Raw genomic sequence first — 8,788 nt, 5'->3', positions numbered from 1 at the left:
TGAGGTCTGTAGGGTCTGACCTGAGGACTGATTTATTCTGGGGTCTGCTCTGAGTTCTAACATAAATATGGGGTCTGAATTAATTTTGGGGTCTTTTTTCCTTTAGTAAGTCTGGTCTGAAATCGGTATTCATTTCGAGGTCTAAACCGAGACTGAATTAAACTTGGAGGTCTGTTCTGTCTTTATTTAGGAGTCTTGTCTAGCGTCTGAATGAAATCAGAAATCTGGTCTGAGGTCTGTTGAATTTCATAGCCTGGGTGTCTGGGTACATTTTGGGGTCTGGTCTGAGTTCTGATTATGTGGTTTGGGTCTGATAGATTTAGTGGTTTAAGGGTATTACATTTTGTTCTGTGTTTATTTAGGGTCTGATCTGAGATCTAACTTAATTATGGAGTCTGGGATGTGAATTAATTTTAGGGTCTGGTTTGGAGTCTGTATTACATTAGTGGTCTGGTCTGGAGTCTGTATGTAGTTAGGGGTTCTGGTCTCTGTATTATATTAGGGGACAGCTCTGGGGTCTGTATTTGTTTAAGGGTCTGGTCTGGGGTCTGTATTACTTTAGGGTCTAGTCTGGGGTCTGTATTTGTTTAGGGGCTCTGGTGTCTATATTACATTAAGGTCTGGTTTGGAGTCTGTATTTGTTTAGTGTCTTGAACTATGATCTGATAAATTTGGGTTGCTGGTATTTATGTACCAGGACTGATTTTAGTCCAGCCCTGCCATATAATAGCCCCTCATACACACACACACACACACACACACACACAAATGTCCCTATAAGAGTCAGGTAGGAGAGAAAGGAGGCAATAAGTATGACAGAAGGCAGAAAAGGGCATGTTGTCATCAGCATCTCTTAGTAGTGCAGCCTCAGGCTTTGGGCCTACAAGTGATTACATCATAGCACAGTAGTAAGACCTTTATAATGTTCTTGTAGCAGGAATGTAGGTTTAAACATAGACATCAGTATGATACACACTGGGTTTTTTGGTCAAGATTTTGAGGCCGTATCTGCCTCAAAATCCTGACCAAAAAGATGGCTCCCATTCAAATCAATGGGGGCCGGTCAGGTCTTTTTTTCCGGGAGCCGTTTCTTCCAGCTCCTGGAAAAAAAGAAGCGACATTCTCATTCTTCAGGCCGATTTGTCTCGCGATTCGGCCTGAGGACACTCCCTACTAGGCCCATCCATTGGCCGTGTTCAGGAGTATTTAAAATACAAGTAATTAAAATAGTATTTAAAACACTTGTCAGGTATTTGTATTTTGTAATTAAAATACTTTTTTATTCAGTATTTTGTATTTGTAATTAGAATACTTTTAGGAAGTATTTTACGTATTTTAATTACTGTCTAAATTCAAAACAAATGTTGGAATTTAAATAACCCGCCTTACCGCACTTAAAAAATAAAAAAAACAACAGCGTGAGTCACGTCATCACTCTCGTTTCTTGTATCTCGTGCGAGGTGCGACTAGAGGAGGGAAAATTCTAGCAACGCAAGTCCGCATTGTAGTGAAGCGTGTTTTATTTTTAGTTTTTAATCATCCCGATCGCGTAATCCATTCCGTAAAATTATTTCAAAAATGGAGGAAAATCGTAATACTAGTAAAGGGGACACAACCGACAATGATTCTGATCTCGAAGACCCATATCTCCCTGCAATTTTGGACGGAACTTTTTTCAAAATTATTAAAACTATATCCGAAGCGGCAGGGGCAGGACAAAAAGTGTCTGCTTACTGCCAGGCCTGTCCAAACAAGTTACTCACAGGTATAATAAACTCAACGTCCAACTTCCTTAAGCACTTAAGGGTAAGTTATTTAATTACATCATGGTTTGTTTTTTTATTTTACAATTCCCAACCCTGAAGCAAATTTTTAAAACCAGACATACGGTTTAGGGGTGCGTGAGCTGAAAGTGATAAAAGCCTTTTCCTTTTTGGACGATTTATTTTTTACCAGACTATTAAAAATTGAAATAAAATGCTGATTTCAAATTAAAAATTATAAAAAACAAAATTAATATCCTTTTTTACAACAAGAAAAATATGTTCAAAGAATTTTCTCACGTGTCCCGAGATTCACGAGAATTGACGAGAATCTCGCCCACGCTGCGTTAACTTGTTAATTTATTAATGATAAAAAAAATTATGTTTTTAACATGTTATTTACTTGTTTTTTTAAAAAGTATCCGATCGGGAACATATTACTGTATGATTATATCATGAAATACAGTAAATTAGGTTCTTTTGCATATTTTTCCCGCTTATTTTTTTTAGGTTTTTTTAATTCACATTTCGCGCTTTTCTGAAATCGGGATAGTGTTGCCAATGCCGTTCAATAAAAAATAAATAAATTCAGTATTTTTTCCCATAAAATGATTAGATTTTTATTTGCGTTTTTTATTAAACAATGTTTTAAACCTATATATTACGCTTTTTGGTCTATGTTCAATTGTTCCATTTATGGTTTTTAACAAATTTTTTGTTTAAAATTTTCAAGTATTTTAGTATTTTTAAAATACTTTTGAAGTAGTATTGAGTATTTGTATTTAAAATACTTCCGGATTAAAGTATTAAGTATTTGTATTTAAAATACTTTCCCAAAGTATTTTCCTGAACACTGTTCCTTGGGTCTATGCAGCAGTTGGAGTTGGATTACGTTTCTTGAAAAATAATGTTTAGGTATGTTAGACCTGACATTATAATTTGGGGAGAGATGGGACACCCCATACATGAGCTGGTTGGCTGATACCGTCGTCACCTAGTGTGGGTGAGCGGCTTTACACTTAATAATAGAGACTACACATTGACTGGTATTTAGTTAATCTTTAGCCATATTTACAGCTATAGGTTACCCTGTGTGCACCCGAGTGTGATAAGCCTGAAGGGAGTGCTGCATGTCTCCAGAGTGCGGTAATATGTTTGTAAATGATTATAGAGGCGGTAGATAATAGTGCACATTAGGTGTGGTAGTCTTGTATAATGTATATGGGGCTGCTCTACCCTGAGATAATGGCTCCCATGATGAAATTAGATCAGCTTAGGCCGTATTCAGACAGTGGTTGTAATGATCCAAGCTAAGAACATCATAGGGTGGGATTTGTGGCTGATATGATCATATAGTATGGACACATTACATATCTGAATGCAGGCTAATGCTCTATGCCCTAAATTTGCCACAAAATGGGCTCCATTCACATGAGTGTCTCTTTGGCGTCTGTTTGCTTGGTATACATCGGTAATATCTTTTTTTGTACTGCAGCAAACTATACAAAGACCCATATACTATACGTATTTTAACAATGTGGCCAGTGGATGACACAGAGTATGTGTATACAATGGCATATAAATTCTCACCAACTCTGTACATTTAGGCTAAGGCCCCATGTAGCAGGCTGCAGCCAAAAAGTGCTGTGTAAAAAACTGCGGCAGAATGCATCATGGATTTTCCGCAGCGCTTTTCACCGAAAGTCAACAGTTTTCGATTATACCAATAGGGAATCCAACGGTGTTTCTGTAGGAATAATTAACAGCCTGTGATTTCTAAAAACGCAACGGTTTTAGAAATTGCAGCATTTGCGCTGTGGGTATTTCTCTACAATGTGTGGATGGGATTCTAGACCCCCCATCCACTTTACAGGGACTGTAAAACACACTTTTTTGACAAACCGTGGCATTTACACCATGTGGGACCTCGGCCTTAAAGGGGTTTTCCAGCTCCCAGGTGGTTTTCCATACTGATGACCCATCCACAGGATAATAAAGGTCTACACCAATCAGCTGATCTGACCAGAGGCAGAAGCTACTGCTGTGGATGTGGCTGGAAGCAGCTCTGCTCAGATTTATGTAACCTGGCGCTATACAGCGACACGGCCAGATCAGCTGATTGGTGTGGGGTCCACATGTTGAACCCCCACCGATTTGATACTGATGACTCAACCTTTGGGCAGATCATCAGTATTAACAAAACACCCTGAGTAAAGAAAACCCCTTTAAGCCACGTCCATTGACCCACCCCAGGACAGATATGGTGACAGTTAGTGTCACCAGAACCAACATCAGATGGTGTTTTCCCACAATGCTATATCTCCACAATGAAGGCAGTGATACACAAGTGTAAAGCATCATTTGATTCAAGTGACACTTAACCTATCTATCTGCAGGGCTGGGGTGATATGCTGGTTCTGGTGACACTAACCTATCTATCTGCAGGGCTGTGGCGATATGCTGGGTAGTGGTGACACTAACCTATCTATATGCAGGGCTGGGGTGATATGCCAGGCTCTGGTGACACTAATCTATCTATCTGCAGGACATGAGTGATATGCTGGTTCTGGTGACACTAACCTATCTATCCGCAGGACATGGGTGATATGCTAGTTCTGGTGACACTAACCTATCTATCTGCAGGACATGGGTGATATGCCGGGCTCTGGTGATACACTTTGACACATTTAGGACAATGGTATGTCTGCAACCCTCTAATAAACCATTTACAAGATCTCTGCTCGCTGTCAGTGAATATTCTGAGGATCAGGCTACATGTAATACATTTGTAAGGACTCACTGGAGAGAAATGAGGGGTTTTCAGCCTCTGGATGTAAACAGGGAATGTTCTCGTTCAATGACAGCAGCAGAGATCCTGATCATGGAAAGTAATACAAAGTATAGTAGAAAGTTTCAGGACTCACTCTTTATTCATCTTTATAGCCTGACCTACTGATGATGATGATGTTGATGATGATGAATAATGCAGGCTTTCCTCTGTGTCACTAGAGGGGGTTGTTGTATGCCAGCCTTGGTTGTATCACAGCTGGGTGCTGCCACTTGTTGCCGTCACACAGGGTTACAGCTGATATAAGACAGATGTATCGCCTGTGGATGTGACTCGTTACAGTGTGTCGTATTAGTATGATGTACCATGTAATCTCCAAACATAACGTGACTAATCAGCAGTGCGCCAAATCCCTTCACACTGCCGTCTAGTGTCAGAGGGAGGGATCTACAGCCTCTGCCAATGAAGACTGCTTTATACAAAGTGACAGCCACATGGCCATATTGTTTCATCATTATGACAAATATCTACGTACCGTGTTTTACTGTGTATCATCCAATGTGTCACCGCCGTCACCTATTGATGAATACTTCCCCTACAGACTGGCACCGCATTATAAACAATGGGCACTATAGTACGGATTAATCCAGGAGATTACAGTCTGTATACAGTACAGAGATGCCGCTGGCCCTGCGTGCACGCTCATAGATGGTGAGACCAGTCTAGCCTTCACAATGCGAATACAGACCCGGCATCCGCTGTAATAGAGAGGCGGATGCCGGGGAGGGATAGACGCCGGCACAGGTGCCTGCAACATCGCTATGCTCCTGCCCTTCATGAAGCCAGCAGTGGCAGCAGCGATGTTGTTATTCCGTTCCTCCCCCCCCCCCCCCCCCCGGAATAGCAGGCTTTATGCAGGGCAGGAGCATAGCGATGTTGCAGGCACCTGTGCCAGCGTCTAACCCTCCCCGGCATCCGCCTCTCTAATACAGCGGATGCCGGGTCTGTATTGGCGGCCCCTTCCCCCCCAAAGGGTAAACTATCCCCCCCCCCTCCAGGCTCGCTCCCATGCACTTAGCCCCTCTTCCCTCCCCCCTCAGAGCAGCAGATACATCACTTGACTTATGGCCAGATAAGTCAAGGGATGTGTAAAAAAAAAATGAATAAAGTAAGATAGTGGACAAACAAAGCAGTTTTGCTGAAGCAGTGTATTTAGGAAAAGTCTTACATTCACATTAACAAGCAGTATAGATAGGATCCTTGTGATGGGACAACCCCTTTAATCTGTGTGTCATATATATATATATATATATATATATATATATATATGAGTAAACTAGGGTCATAAAATAAGTTAGGTTTGGTCTGTAGTCTGAAATTATATAGGTGACTGGTATGGGCACTGAATTTAACATAGGGGACAAATCCTGGGGTTGGATATTATTATTATTTGGTCTGGGGTCTGATACTACTATGGGGGGGAAGGTGATGTTTATATAGAGGACTGTCCTGGGGTATGATAACAATTAAGACTTTTGGTATGGGTGTCTCATAATAATATATAGGTCTAGTCTGGGATTCCACATTAATATAGGGGCTCTGATATATATGTATATGTATGATAGGACAGGCCTGGGGTCGGATATTAATATAGGAGTTTAGTCTGGCGACTGATATATATATATATATATATATATATATATATATATATATATATATATATATATATATAGCCTTGATCTCTGACTGATATTAATATAGGCGTCTGGCTGCGGTCCAATATTAATATAAAGTAATGATCTGGGGGTTGATATTATTTAGGGGTCTGTTCTAGGTTTGGATATTAATATAAGGTACTGGTATGAAGTCTGATATTAATATAATAGTCTGGTTTGGAGGTTGAAGTTAATTTAGAGGCTGGATATTAATATAAGGGTCAGGTTTACTTTCTAATATAGGGGTCTGGTCAAGTTTTAGGCTAAAGCCCCATGTAGCAGGCCTCAGCAAAAAAGCACAGTGGAAAAAACGTGAGGGAAACATTTTTTTTCCCCTGTGCTTTTCACAAAATTTCCACAGAGATTACCTCTGCAGACTTTCTGTCCCTGTTATACCTATAGGGTATAACATAGCATGTCTGCTGCGTGTATTTTTCCACAGTGTGTGGATGGGATTTGTTAGAACCATCCACTTTGAAGGGACTATAAAAAGCTGCGTTTTTTTCGCACCTGAACTGCAACGTTTACACCACAAGGGACCCCGGCCTTAATATGGGGGTCTGGCCTAGGGGACCCATAGCAGGCTTACTCTATACCTATATTCACAGGTACCTTGAGGATGATGGAGACCAGGAGTCAGTACCATGATCCTCACACCATTTCATGGAACCTGGAAAACCAAGTGACAGTACTTGCACTGATACACTGTATCAACCCTTCAGCTTTGTGAGCAGGACAAAGTCTGAAATAGTCTCCAGTCTCTATTTACTGGCAGCAAACAGAGATTTTGAAAATTATGTGATGTTGAAGCATAAAGTATATTAATAATGCAAAAGCCTTCATTGTACAATTTTTCTTGATGTACATAACAATTCTAAGGTCGTAGAGGATCAGAAAATGTGATGTAAGGATCAACAAAGTGAAGAAAGCTGGAAGGAGCTGCGATACCGGAGTTGGCCGCACCTTAGCTAAAGTGTCAACATATGACTTCACTGGCAGGCTAATGTTTTAACTTGCACTTTAGTGTTCTACCACCAGATGGCACCCCTCCTCCATAAATTACTGTAGTCCCCTCCATCAATCAGTAGAAAACCTTCACCTAGGGAAACCAAATATTTGGTCTTCACCAATGGCTTCTCGTGTGCGGCACATAGCAAGTACAAGAATGTATCAGACTGTTACAGCAATATTTACATGTAATGATCTGTCAAATATAACATAATGGGATATCTCACTGTCACAGAGTAGTTATCACATTTACAGTGTTGTTTTCATTATGGCGCACGTATAAGGACTAGGACTCCATGGTGAGATTAGGTTAAGTGTATAAAACACAACCTGATTTCTTACCTATGTGCAGACACAGCCTCCATAAGAAGAAGCCCTAGGACCTGTGATGATGGTCTGAGCACCTGTATAGACAAGAAGGCAAGTGAGATTATAAAAATAGCTTCTGCCACTAGGGGGAGCTCACTGCACATGGATATGGTGTTGAGGCAAAGGGAGCTGTATAAATCCCTGTGCTGTGAGCGACCTCTAGTGGTCTCTGCAGGCAGGCAGAATGCTACTATTTAATTATTACTGTGATCTGAGAATCAGAAGAAGATAGATAGATAGATAGATAGATAGATAGATAGATAGATAGATAGATAGATAGATAGATAGATAGATAGATAGATAGATAGATAGATAGATATGACATGCATAATATTTAGAGATAGATAGATATGAGATAGATAGATAGATATGAGATAGATAGATATGACATGCATAATATTTAGAGATAGATAGATAGATAGATAGATAGATATGAGATAGATAGATAGATATGACATGCATAGTATTTAGAGATAGATAGATAGATATGACATACATAGTATTTAGAGATAGATAGATAGATATGAAATGATAGATAGATAGATAGATAGATAGATAGATAGCAGGCACATAGCATTTAGAGCAGCACCATGTAAAAATTCAAATGTTAGTGCAAATTCATAAGACTCTGCAGTTGATCCCTCCAGTAATAAACAAAAAGAGGCATAACTCCAAAATAGTGAAAAAGAACTGATGTGAATTTATTCCAATAACTATGTTTCAGTCCTAGGAGTACTGGACCTTTCTCAAGCTTTCTCACTATTTTGGAGTGCTGCCTCTTTATGATTATTAGATAGATAGATAGATAGATAGATAGATAGATAGATAGATAGATAGATAGATAGATATGAGATGATAGATAGATATGAAATAGTTATGAGATAGATAGATAGATAGATAGATAGATAGATAGATAGATATTAGATAGATAGATATGATATATATATGATATACATAGACATATATGATGGTTCTGGTAGATATTCACTACTTTAAGCTAATTATGACCCAATTTCCTGTTGAAGTAAATGTAGAATTATCTTGGACGCAGACAGAATACCGATTACCTAGGCTAACCCTTTCATGCCGGTGTCACATATCCTCCATATTAGAGTGTCTATGTATTCAGCGCCCCCCACCTGCCC

Source organism: Leptodactylus fuscus, chromosome 11 (assembly GCF_031893055.1).
Source record: "Leptodactylus fuscus isolate aLepFus1 chromosome 11, aLepFus1.hap2, whole genome shotgun sequence".
NCBI lineage: Eukaryota > Metazoa > Chordata > Amphibia > Anura > Leptodactylidae > Leptodactylus > Leptodactylus fuscus.
This window is presented reverse-complemented; position numbering follows the sequence as displayed.